This window comes from Pongo abelii, chromosome 3 (genome assembly GCF_028885655.2).
Source record: "Pongo abelii isolate AG06213 chromosome 3, NHGRI_mPonAbe1-v2.0_pri, whole genome shotgun sequence".
Taxonomy (NCBI): Eukaryota; Metazoa; Chordata; class Mammalia; order Primates; family Hominidae; genus Pongo; species Pongo abelii.
The window spans coordinates 57266553-57280719 of record NC_071988.2 but is presented as its reverse complement, the minus strand read 5'-3'; positions in this window follow the sequence as shown (position 1 = coordinate 57280719).

The following is a 14167-nucleotide window of genomic DNA, read 5'->3' as shown; positions in this document are numbered from 1 at the left end:
ATGGAAATGTACAACAAATAACTAATCTCTTAACAACTGGACATTCCCTCAATCAGGAGTTTGCAAAATACAGTTCACTGCCTATGTTTGTATTTAAACTTTTATATAAAAACAACTATGCCTATTTGCTTAATTATTATCTACAACTGCTTTCCAGTGACAACAGCAATGTAGAGTTGCAACAGAGACTTTTGACACTCAAAGCCTGAAATAAGTATTATTTGTTTTTTCACAAAACAATCTGCTGATTCTTGTTCTAAATGCTAGCTACATATTGACATATAAAAACAAGTAATTTTAAATTTTGTCAAATTCTCCTGGTTTCTAATAACTGTGAATTATTTATTACTACCAATAAGGTTTTTGGGTTAGAAACTATTCTAAAATATCTATCTTAATGCCTTGTTCTCTAAGTTAATTAATAATGGTACTATCAGAACTCTCAGCAATTTTTTAAGTGTGAATCATTTGCAAGATACCAGGATTCCTGTCTAACTCGCAGAGATAAAACAGAACCGAGCCATTTAGTGAAGGAACATTTTAGTTTCTCATGATATAAAACTAAAACATTGGACATGTAATCATATTAGATATTCTTCTTCTTTACTTTTTTTGTTACAAGTATATAGTCATATCTCCAGGAAAATAACAGCAATGTATATAATCAGAAGGATAAAATAACAAATATTATTTTACTTTTTATTGTGTCCTTGTCTTAAAATTTATTTTCAACATTATTAAACAGAAAAAATGACAATTATGTGCATAAAAGTGCTTATGATTATATTACTAATAGTCTTTATTAATTAAGGTTTGCAGCACATACAGCAAGAAGAATGTGCTTATCATTCACTGTCTTAATTGAATATTGTGTAGCTGAAAATATGAAACTTATATAACATACTGGGCAAAGATATAGGATATTCTCATACCTGAAGGAAAGAAGAAAAGCTGTATTAATTATATTATGTATAAGGTAGGCATCTTGAGGGACAAGAATGAGAAAAGTCTGAATATATCCTCTAATTCCCTCTTGTTTTATTTATCATTGCAGCCTATTTATGTTCATGTTCAATTCTTTGTAATATTTCTTCCACTTAATGATTCTGGTTGCCAATGCCTTATTAACTTTGACCATCCTCTTTAATTCATCTATTAATTTTTTTAAATTTTAATGCTCAAAAGATTTTCTTTCTTAATGCTTCATTTGAATTTTTTAATATAATGGCTTCATTTATTATTATTGAATGATTCATCTATCTAATCCAGGACTTTATTTCAATGGTTTATCTTCTGATTCTTCAGTCTGATTTGCTACTTGGTGGCTGCCAAGCTCACTAATGTTAATTGATCATTGACTTTGCCAGCTCAATGTACCTGGAGTTGGGACACTCTAAAGGATGGTTATTTGGACATGCTAAAACTGATGTTATTTATCTTTTTTACAAATTTTATTTTAGGTTCAATGTTACATATGCAGGTTTATTATAGGTAAATTGCATGTCATGGGTGTTTGGTATACAGATTATTTTCACACCTAGATAATAAGCATAGTATCCAATAGGATCTTCACCTTGCTCCCATCCTCCACCTTCGAAAGTAGGCCCCAGTGTCTGTTTTTCTCTTCTTTGTACACATATGTACTTGATGTTTAGCTCCCACTTATAAGTGAGAACATTCAGTATTTGCTTTTTTGTTCATGTATTAGTTTGGTTAGGATAATGGCCTTCAGTTGCATCCATGTTGCTGCTAGAACATGATCTTGGTTTTCTTATGGCTGCATAGTATTCCATGGTGTGTTATGTACCACATTTTCTTTATCTAATTGTATTAGTCCATTCTCACACTGCTGTAAAGGACTATCTGAGATCAGGTAATTTATAAAGAAAATAAATTTAATTGGCTCACAGTTATACATGGCTGGGGAGGCTTCAGGAAATTTTTGATCATAGTAGAAAGTGAAAGGGAAGAGAGGCACATTTTCCCATGGCAGATCAGGAAAGAGAGAAAGGAGGGAAGTGCCACACTTCAGATCTGAGGGCTCACTCACCATAACGAGAACAGTATGGGGGAAATTCGTCCCCATGAATGTCACCTCCCACCAGGCCCCTCCCCTGACATGTGGGAATTACAATTCAACATGAGATCTGGGTGGGGACAAAGAACCAAACCATATCACTAGTCTACCATTGATGGACATTTAGGTTGATTCCATGTCTTTGCTATTGCGAATAGTGCCTCAATGCACATTCACATGCATGTGTCTTTATGGTAGAATGATTTGTATTTCTCTGAGTGTATACCCAGTAATGGGATTGTTGGGTTGAATGGTAGTCCACTTTTAGCTCTTTGAAGTATTGCCATACTGCTTTCCATGATGTTTGAACTAATTTACATTCCCCTCAGCAGTGTATAAGTGTTCCCTTTTCTCCACAACTTTACAAGCATCTGTTATATTTGACTTTCTAATAATAGCCAGTGTGACTGGTGTGAGATAGTATCTCATTGAAGTTTAGATTTGCGTTTCTCTAATAATTAGTGATGTTGAACTGTTTTTCATATAATTTTTGCCCCATATATGCCTATTTTTGAAGTGTCCCTTATGTTCTTTGCCCACTTTTTAATGGGGTCATTTTTCTCTTGTAAATATGTTTAAGTTCCTTATAGAGTCTGTATTTTAGGCCTTGGTTAGGTTCATAGTTTGCAAATATTTTCTCCCATTCTGTAGGTTTTCTATTTATTTTGTTGATGGATTATTTTTCTATGTGGAAACTCTTTAGTTTAATTAGGTCTCCTTTGTCAATTTTTGTTTCTGTTGTAGTTGCTTTTAGCATATTCATCATGAAATCTTTGTCAACTTCTGTTTCCAGAATAGAATCGCCTAGGTTTTATTCCAGGCTTTTTATAGTTTGGGGTTTTACATTTAAGTCTTTATTCCATTTTGAATTGATTTCTGTAAATGGTATAAGGAAGAGATCCAGTTTCAGTCTTCTGCATATGGCTAGCCAGTTATCCCAGCACCGTTTATTTAATAGGGAGTCTTCTGCATTAGTTGTTTTTGTCAACTTTGTCAAATATCAGATGATTGTGGGTGTGCAGTATCTTTTCTGGGCTCTCTATTCTGTTCATTGGTCTGTGTGTCTATTTGGGTACCAGTACCAGGCTATTTTGTTTACCATAGCCTTGTAGTATAGTTTGAAGTCAGGTAATGTGATGTCTTAAGCTCTGTGTTTTTGCTTAGGATTGTCTTGGCTATTAGGGCTCTTTACTAATTCTATATGAATTTTAACATAGTTTGTTCTAATTCAGCGAAGAATATCAAAAATAGTTTGGTAGGAATAGCATTGAATCTATTAACCACTTTGGGCAATATGGCCATTTTGACAATATTGATTCTTCCCATCCATGAATGTGGATTGTTCTTCCATTTGTTTAAATCATCTTTCATTTCTTTGAGCAGTGTTTTGTAATTCTCATTGTAGAGGTGTTTTACCTCCCTGGTTCACTATATTCCTAGGTATTTCATTCTTTTTGTGGCTATAGTGAATGGGATTGTGCTCTTGATTTGGCTGTCAGCTTGGATGTTGATGTTGTATAAAAACACTAATGATTTTGTACATTGATTTTATATACTGAAACTTTTCTGAAGTTGTTTATTATATCAAGGAGCTTTGGGGCAAAGAGTGAGGGGTTTTCTATGTATAGAATCATATTGTCTGCAAACAGGAATACTTTTACTTCCTCTCTCCCTATGTAGATGTATTTTATTTCTTTCTCTTGCCTGATTGCTTTGGCCAGGACTTCCAACACTATATTGAATAGAAGTGGTGAGAAAGAACACTCTTGTCTTCCTTCAGTTTTCAAGGGGGATGTTTCCAGCTTTTGTCCATTCAGCATGATATTGGCTATGCATTTGTCAAAGATGGCTCTTATTATTTTGAAGTATGTTTCTTCAATGCCTGGTTTGTTGAGAATTTTTAACATGAAGAGATGTTTAATTTTATTGAAATACTTCTCCACATCTATTGAAATAATCATGTTGTTTTTGTATATAGTTCTGTTTATGTGATGAATCACATTAACTTATTTGCATATGTTGAACCAACCTTTCATCCCAAGGATAAAACCTATTTGATCATAGTAGACTAATTTTCTGTTCTATTTGGTTGGCTAATATTTGTTGAGAATTTTTGCATTTATGTTCATCAAAGATATTGACCTGAAGTTTCCTTTTTCTGTTGTGTCTCTGAAAGGTTTTGATATCAGGATGATGCTGCCCTCATAGAATGACTTAGGAAGAAGACCTTCCTTCTCAATTTTTTGAAACAGTTTCTTTAGGAGTGGTGCCATCTCCTCTTTGTACATCTGGTAGAATTTAGCTGTGAATCTGCCTGGTCATGGGCTTTTTTTGCTTGGCAGGCTTTTATTATTAATTAAATTTTGGAGCTCATTATTGGTCTGTTCAGGGATTATATTACTTAAGCGGACTTTACAGTACTTAAGCGAAACAAAGTAGTTTAGTAATATAACTAATAGTGATCAAGGTAGTACATTTTATAATCTTGTATTTATCCTTCTTAAATATAAATGTCACCAAACAAAATGGTATTTGGTTGAATTAATAATGAAAGTTTGAGGTTATTGTGCAACCGAGTCATAAGAACAGGCCTTCTTTTCAATAATGTGTTACCAGTTTAGGCAGTTAAAAACAGCAACAAAACAAAAACAACAAAACTTTATTCCTAAAGAATACTTTGAAAATAATAAAACAGCATCTGAAGATGTTAGTGTAAACTCTCAAAATTTTGAGGATTATTATATCTTAAAACTTATGTTCAAGGAAACGAATGAATAAATTGTGCTTTAAATTGACCACTTTTACTTATCATTTGTTTTTTACATAACACAACACACATAAAAGGAAAATCACTGTTTTTGAGCCCCATTTTTTATATAACAGAGAATTTTTGCCTATTTATTGTTAGCATCTCTCAATACTGCAAGAACTTTTTTGTTGAAACTTCTCTAGTAATATTTCTAATTATTTGAAAAATATATTCAAAATCAATACAGAGACAATGCTAGTATTTGAAATATCTTACTTCTTAAGGAATGAAGTAAGAGAATAAAAATATCTCTCTCCAGAAATTAATGTTTTGGCCTTGATTTGAAAGCTAAATTCAAAAATACATACACCTGAATAAGATATACAAAAAAGTTATATTTAACTGCATAACGTTTTTGAGATTTAAAAATATCATCTGTGCAATAACAGCTTCATTTTGCTGGTTCAGTTCACTGTGCACACCTATTTGCATATTCCTTCATGTTAAAATTCAAAAAGAGTGACTCTGAATGAATGTTAAATGTGTGCTGTATAGGTTCCATTATTGAGAACATAATTACCATATACAGTGCCTTGCCCAGTTAATAATGCAGGAAAACTAAATGACAGGGCTGCAGTGAGAAGGTGGTCACAGCTTTAATGACTGTATGCAAGAGGTTTCATAAATCTCCACTCAAATAAAAGACTAACTCCTGGAAGAAAATGTCATTAAAGTTGAGAAGTACTAACACAATTGATTATAAATGGATTGAACCAGAATATTCATAAACAATCCCTTTTAGTATTTTTTATCTTGATATTTCAGAGAGATATATATTACATTATATGCTCCGTAACTCAGAAAAGGAAGATGAAGTGCAAACCCAATTTTCATTTCAAATTTAGTATATCTTTCTTCTCTCTCTCTCATTTTATCTTTCTATGCACACACACACGTATATCTATATGTATCTACACATAGATATTTATATCACTACATAACATATATGTGTAGATACATATATGCATTGCTTTGTGATTTTTTCTTTTATATAAGCAGAATGATACTTGAATAAGACTTCCTGTTAAAAAAATTACCATTTTTATTTAGTATAATTTTTAGAATGATGAAAGGCATATGTATAACTCTGCCCCTGAAATGAATATAAGCATTCAAATTCTCAGAAAAATTATGTGCATGAATTTGTAGATGCAGATGTCTGGTAATTAAGGTGCTGTAATTGCCTTACAATTAACTTTCCATTTAATAATAGAGAAGATATAGGCTTTCTATCACAAATAATACAGCCTTTTTTTAAATTGATAATGTGTCTTTAGATTTTCTGAATGGAATACTCTACAAGTCAAGAATTCAGTTCAGAAAACAGCAACCACTCTAGGCATTTTTAAACATGAAGAAATTAAGTGCAGAAAACTGTGCTGACCAGAGCATTGTCGCAGTTAAAAGGCTGAAAGAACAGCTTTGAAGCTGGGTCTACTGGAATAATACCCAGACCTAAAAAGGAAATATGCCAGAAACAAGAGCCCCTGTCTTTGCCAAAACAGACTAACATTCCCGAGGCTGGAAAATGTGCTGTTGGTGCTGCAATACAGGGATAAACCATCAGATCAAGATGCTGTACCTCTTCTGCTTATCAACACCTAGGAAGCTGTGGATTGGACCCTTCAACCCTACTGTAGGGGACCCTTACACTTCTTGAGTATCAATTGCCATTAGCAACCACAGGAAGATGGTTTCTGCTTAACTCTTGCCTTTCAGATTTTGCTGCCTGTCATCCAAAAAGTGGATTAAATTTACATTCAGGAGCTTTGTTAAAAGGGCATCTTGAAAATGTAGTTTTTAGGTTTCAAATCTGTGATAAAGGAAGGTTAGTATAAGATAATGTATTGGGAAGCTAATGTGAGTTACATATAACAAGGATATCCCCACATGGAAATGAAATATGCTTAAAACATGATGAAACAGCACACTATATTAATATTTACTCCATAAAAACAAATACATCTCAAATTCTCAAAGTATCTCTGTTCTGGCAAGCAGAACAATTATTTTGGTAGCGTGTATTTTTAAAAAAAGAAATTGAATGAATTTTGCAAAGATAAGTTAAAATAGGTGACAACCCAAAGATATCAACATACTGTTACAATTTGATCCAAATTCAGTGTGTTTTTATTGAGATCAGTAGTGACTGATAATCATGTGAAAATTAAAAGTTGAGACCACTTGTGATTAAGATCATTTCCCAAATGCTTCACCTCATTAAACTTAGAAGGTAATGACATTCATGGCACTATGGGGTGGGGCATTTTTACTAGATATTTACTACACAATAGCACAATATGCTAATTGAAGGAAAAAATCTAAATCTTTCCCTGGTAATTATTTTATTTCTTTATTAGTGTTCTACTGCTGTTGTAAACACTTTTCAGAAACTTACTGGCTTAAGAAAACAAAAATCTCTTCTTTTAGATTAGTTTTGTTTGTTAGAGGCCCAATATGGTTTCACTGGACCATATGAAGATAAAATGAAGGCAAAATGAATGTAGGGCTGCCTTCCTCTTCTGGGACTCTATGGGAGAATCGGGTTCCTTATGATTTTCAGCTTCTAGAAGCTTCTAGAATTCCTTGATTCCCTTTCTCCTTCTCAAAATGCAACAGTTTTGCATTTTATCCTGCCTTTTTTTTTTTTTCTTAGTTAACAGATCTCCTGTTTCTGTTCTGTCTGCATCTTTCACTTTTAAAGATCCTTGTGATTCCATTGATGTCACTTGGGTAATCCAACACAATGTCCCCATCTAAAGGTCTGTACCCATAATCACATCGGCAACATTCCTTTTGCCATGTAAAGAACCATAATTAGCTTCTGGAAATTAGGACACATTTTTGGGGTCAGTTATTCTGCCTACAATTCTGCTTAGAGTAAGAATAACAAACATTGCCTGAAATTTGTTATGCAGAGAAAAGCTCTTAGTTGTGATCTCTAGTTTATTCTCATATGATTTATGTTATTATTACATATACAATAAAAAGGTTGCATTGTAATATATCCTATAGGATTTTCTGAAAGTCCATATCCTATTTGATTTTTGGACATCAAATATATGCAATTTTATTAAATCTAGTTGAAATACTCAAAAAGAATGTACTTCATTGTAATAACTGCATGTGAAAAACTATATTTTATTTGTAAATGGTTTTATTAGCAAACATAAGCTTGTTCATATGCTAGGAAAATTATTTCATGAAAATTTCTGAACACTTAAATTATGTTTTATCATTCAGATATTCATTGAATCTAATACTTGAATATATTTACTATTTATAAAATAGAATGTCACTGTTACAAAATATTTAGAAATGTGCCTATTACCTGCATCAGCATGGTTGTATCTATATGAGGACATTGATTTAGATAAACTAAAAGTAATCTGAATGTGATTTCAATTTGGAAGAAACAACAAGAGGTATAATGTGAAGCTTAGAGGTTATAGTTCTTGAGGCAGAGAAAGTGCGTACTGTTGACAAAAACATAACATGGGAATGTGAAGGCAGAGATTAAACAGGAACATGACACGAGCTTTGCTTAGTATGTGTAAACTGATAAAATACAGATGTGTGACCCCTCCAAAAAGCAAATTAGGTATGGATGCAAAATATCCATACATAACGTATAATTCTCAAAGGAGGTGGAAATACACATGTGTAATTCACATTTCTGTCAAAACATATTAAGAATAGCACCACTGCTGCTAGTAGAGTTTCCACAGGTCTCACCAGCCTATGGGGCACCATTAACAGTAATAACTTACATTTCTCTGGCCCTTTTCTTCACTGGCTTATGTGGAACATCGTCCTCCCATCTGCTCTCTATTTTTTCTACCTAAATATTGTGAATTTTCTAGACTGTCTCACATGCAGAACAAGTACATAGAGTGACCTCCTTTGCCTGAGACTGCCACTTCTGGTGGGTGCTGTCACTCTGTGTACTCACTGGGAAGTGAGTTCACTGGGAATCGCCCTCTGAAGTCTCTGTGGTCTCCTGGACATGCTGTTTCTTTCACTGAACAGCACCTCATTCATGGTCTCCCAGACAGCAACCCAGGTGCATGAAAAATAGCCATAAGCTCTTCTTAGGTGGAACAAAATAGGACAGTGCTTTATTAATTCTTCAGCATGGGAGTACGTTTAAAAACTATCAAAACTTTGTAATTTGGTGCTGAGATGTAGCATTTTGTTGACACAATTTTCTCTTTTTGCTGACAGTCTTCCCTTTCCCTTGGATTTAGAGGAGAGAGGCTCAAATGACTGATCTATTCCAACATATTTTCTCTACTTTGTGACAACAAAGGCTTTATTATTCAGACAACCTTCTTTTCTGCCTGGGGCCTTCTTCCCTTCCAATGAGTTTTCTTAGGAAAGCCTCAAATCTCTATGCATGTGGGCTTTGCATAGACTACCCCACCAACTCACCAGACACTGCTGAAAAAAAAAAGGCACAGCTAAGACTTAAGCTAAAATCTATGTGCATTCACATGTACCACCTTTAATAGAAGAGCTGTCACAAGGCACTGAAACTTTTAAAAAGCAGAGGAATATTTTTAAAATGGTGAGTAAGCCTCATTGACCTGAACCTGAAAATACAGTAACCAAATATAAAGTTGATCTAGATAGTGCTCAGAAAACATTTAATCCAATCAGATGAAAACATAAATCTCCTTTTCTCTATGTTTGGGAGGAGTTAATACCTATGAAGAGTTTCTGGGATACATTGAGCATAACTGTGTCTGAAAGAGGAAGTAACAATTTCTAAACTTAGCTTTACTTCACCTAAACTAGAGATGTCCTGTTTTGTAATCATCTTGCATTCTACAGGTATCTGTGGACAAATTCCCAGAATGTCTTTGTAGTGAAGGAATTTTGTGGAATACAATTTCTATCTGTGAAGTACTTCTGCAATCATGATTTCCACCTGACAATATTACTAGAAAATGTTCTATTCATTTAAATTGAATACAAATCTCTTATAAATGAATTCAAAAATCAAGATAAAAAATTGGAACTAATATTACCTCTCTATACTTGTAGGAGGAGAATATGTTCTGTAATTAATTGAAACATTGATTAGCTGTTTAATTTTATTTTTTGACATATGAAATTAGGGTGTAGTTTATGACTTAAAATTTGTCACATTTGTGGAGAAATAAAGTTTATCTTTTATATTCCCAAGTTCAACACCATATTATTTATAGTAGAGGAACTTAAAACGATCCTGTTATTTTGTTGCTTTCCCTTTAAATAGATTATTTTTTGCATGTTTACTAATGTGTTTTTTTTTAACATGTTTTATTCACAAGTCAGTCAGGAAACTATTATTCAACCTAAATTATAATTATATTGTTTAAACTATTATTGAAAACTAACAGAATATGTGTTTTACACTCATATTTTATAATACTCTATATTATATAATTCGTTTATTTAAATTATAGTTATGTTATTTAAACTTTGAAAACTAATAGGATATATTTTTCCTACTCATATTTTATATTTTAAAATACTATACATTTTATAACTTATTTAATTATATTCTAAAGCTTTAAAAAATGAATATTTAATTAATATAGATAATGGAATTAAATGAGAATGGAAGAATCTTAAAAGTAAGTCCTGTCATCATCTCTCCATTCTATAACAGATAAATACCTAAGGGTTAGTGAAATCCCTTTGTCACTTTGCCGAATTTCAATATTAAATAATTCTATGTCCAGATGCAGTGGCTCAGGCCTGTAATCCCAACACTTTGGGAGGTCGAGGAGGGTGGGTCACCTGAGGTCAGGAATTGGAGACCAGCTTCGCCAACATGGCGAAACCCCATCTCTATTAAATATGCAAAAAATTAGCCAGATATGGTGGCAGGCACCTGTAATCCCAGCTACTTGAGAGGCTGAGGCAGAAGAATTGCTTGAACCTGGGAGGTGGAGTTTGCAGTGAGCCGAGATCACGCCACTGCACTCCAGCCTGAGTGACAGAGTGAGACTCTCTCAAAAAAATAATAACGATAATTTTATTTTGTATTTGGAGATTTTCTGTAATGAGAAATACGTGTAGCTTAACAAAATTTTCTTCAATATTTTGAAATAGGAGAACACAGAAGAATAAAAGAAACTATGAAACAAATAATTGGAAGGTTAAATATATCGCATACATAAATCTGTTCTGTATGCATTCCATAAGGCATTTTGTGTGTGTGTGTGTGCTTTCAAATTGAAAGTAAATTTATTTGACAAATATTTGAGCACCTACTCTGGGCCATACCCCGCACTGTTGCTGGTGACTTACAGGAGTGAATTCTAGCCAAGGGACTTTATATCTGAAAACTGGATGGTGTCATGGGGAGTGTCTTTTCTTCCCAACTTCTGGAAAATGGGGCAATAAAAACAACAGGAACCAAATTTACTTGCATTCAACTCTCATTTTCTGAGCATCTTTAGGATGAAAAGCATTTATTCAGCACTCTAGGATTAAATACAAGTCAAATAATACATTATCACTTCCCTCACAGATACTACAAACGACTTAGGAAGGCCAACGTTTAGACAGAACATATACATGGCATATGACTTGAGGCCTTCAGCACCAGATTAAGTTGAGCCAAAACTTCTGGGTAAAAGCCATCTGTGGACGCTCTTTGGGCTAATCTTTTGACTTCCTTTTGTTAAGAGTTTTATTTTCTATTTAAAATTGCTCCTCCTTAGGTCTTGATGAGGATTGCATAGGAGAGGGGCCCATGTAAAGGACATGGCCTTTACAAGAAGCATTATCAAGTGGCATGGGTTTGGTTGCAAGAAACAGAAACTGTATATGTAACTGAAAGTCCAGAGTTAAAGAAAAAATCAAAAGCTGTTTGCACAGGACTACAGCACAGTCTTCGCAGTTGTATTCATCCCACCTTCCTCTGTGTGTTACCTTCATCCTCAAGCTAGACATCATGGGATGTCAACTGCTCCTCCCATAAGGTACTTTTTTACCCAATATGATTTATGATCTAATATAACTTGCTACTTCCTTCTCTCATGACTTCAAAAAGTAGAGAGAAATGTTATTTTTATACATTTTTCCATAAATAATATATTATTGTATTCAATACTTATTCAGGAATTAAATCCATGTTCGATGTTAGTTCCCTTTTACTTTAAGCCTCTTTGCATTGTGTTATTATCAGCTCAGTCTTGATCACTGTTAAAGTAGACCTTAATCCAGAGCAGAGCTATGAAAGGTAAGTAGGTAGACAGCCACAAAGTCATTGCAAATGACTAACATCTCCAACAGATTGCTATGAAATTTAGCTAACAAGAAAGTTTGGTGAAATTAAGAAATATAGTACCAGACATATATTTTCATATCTATCTATCTTTAATTAAATCTGTAGTAATTTCTTCTTTGACAGGCATATTTTTAAAAACGAACACAGTTTCAGAAGTCAAACATTTTTATTTTAAGCAAATTAGATGTGGGAGAAAGAATATACCAAAATGAGAACAAAAACAAACAATTCAGCCAATGAACTTGAAATCATCACTGAAATAACTATGTATTCATTTCTGAATGTTGAGACTTTACCTGAGATTTGCTGATAATCTTTCCTTATTGTTCTTTTAATATCTGCCTTCTCGCATCTATTGTTTCTGAAGAGAAGTCAGCTATTAATCTTTCTGAGTTTCACTTTTATGTGAAAAAATCATGAATAAGTCCTTTTACTCTTAATCATTTCAAAATTTTCTCTTTTTCTTTTACATATGATAGTTTTATTTCAGTGTGTCTAGAACAAAATGTTTTGAGTTTTATTAATCGAGGTTTTCAGATGTATATATAATTATCAAATTTGAGATATTTTGGGCTATTATTTTTTAAAATATATTATCTTGTCCATTTTCTCTCTCCTCTCCTTCTGTGGTTCTAATGATAAGAAACTCAGCTTGATGATGTTCCATAAGTCTCTGAATCTCTGTTGCTTTGTTTGCATTCTTTTTTCTTTCTGTTTTTTTTTCATACTGAATAAGTTAATAATCTGTCTTCAAGGTGGCTGATTTTTTGTTTGTTTGTTTGTTTTTTGTTTTGAGACAGACTTTTGCTCTTGTCGCCAGGCTGGAGTGGAGTGGTGCAATCTCCGCTCACTGCAACCTCCGCCTCCTGGGTTCAAGCGATTCTCCTGCCTCAGCCTCCCAAGTAGCTGGGATTACAAACACCTGCCACCACGCCCAGTTAATTTTTGTATTTTTAGTAGAGACGGGTTTCACCATGTTGCCCAGGCTTATCTCGAATTCCTGACCTCAGGTGATCTACCCGCCTCAGGCTCCCACAGTGCTGGGATTACACATGCGAGCCACTGTGTTCGGCCTGCTAATTTTTTCTTTCACCTCAAATCTTCTACAATCCCCTCTAGAGAATTTTTAATTAAAGTTATTATATTTTTTCACACCACCAGAATTGCTATTTGGTTCTTTCCTTTTTATTTTTTTCTTTCTTTTTTTTTTAACTGTCTCTTTTGTTATATTTTCTATTGATGAAGCATTGTTAAACATTCCGCTAATTTTCAAAACATAGTTTATTTTAGTTCTTTGAACATATTTATAAGAAGTGTTTTGAAGTCTCTGTTTACTACATCTAATAACCATGTATTCTCAGAGATTCTTTCAATTTCCTGTGTTTGTGTTTATTGTTGTTGTTTGTTGTTTTTAGAGACAGGGTCTCATTCTATCTCTCAGGCTGGAGTACAGTGGCATGATCATAGCTCACTGTGGCCTTGAACTTCCAGGCTAATGTGATCCTCCTTCCTCAGCCTCCGAAGTAAGCACATGACACCATGTTTGGCTAATTTTTTTTTTTAATTTTTTTGTAGAGACACAGGTCTCACTATGTTGCCCAGGCTGGTCTCGAAATTCATGCCTCAAATGATCCTTCTACTTTGGCCTTCCACAGTGCTGGGATTACAGGTGTGAGCCACCGCCTGGCCTTGATTAACTGTTTTTTGTTTTTGTTTATTCCTGTGTATGGCCCTATTCTCTTATACATGTCTTATTCTTGTTTGCTCTTGATGACAGTGGCAGTTTAGATAACATACTGTAACAACACTAGGTTCTGAATTCTTCTTACATAAGTTGTTATTTATTTTTTATTTTTATTTATTTAATGACTTGCCAGAACCAATTTTGCAGAAAGCGATTTCTTCCACAGTGCATAATCATTAATGACTCTGCTCAGTTTTGTTTAATTATCTTTATTTTTTTCAGACTAGCATTCATGGCTGGCCAGTGGGTCAA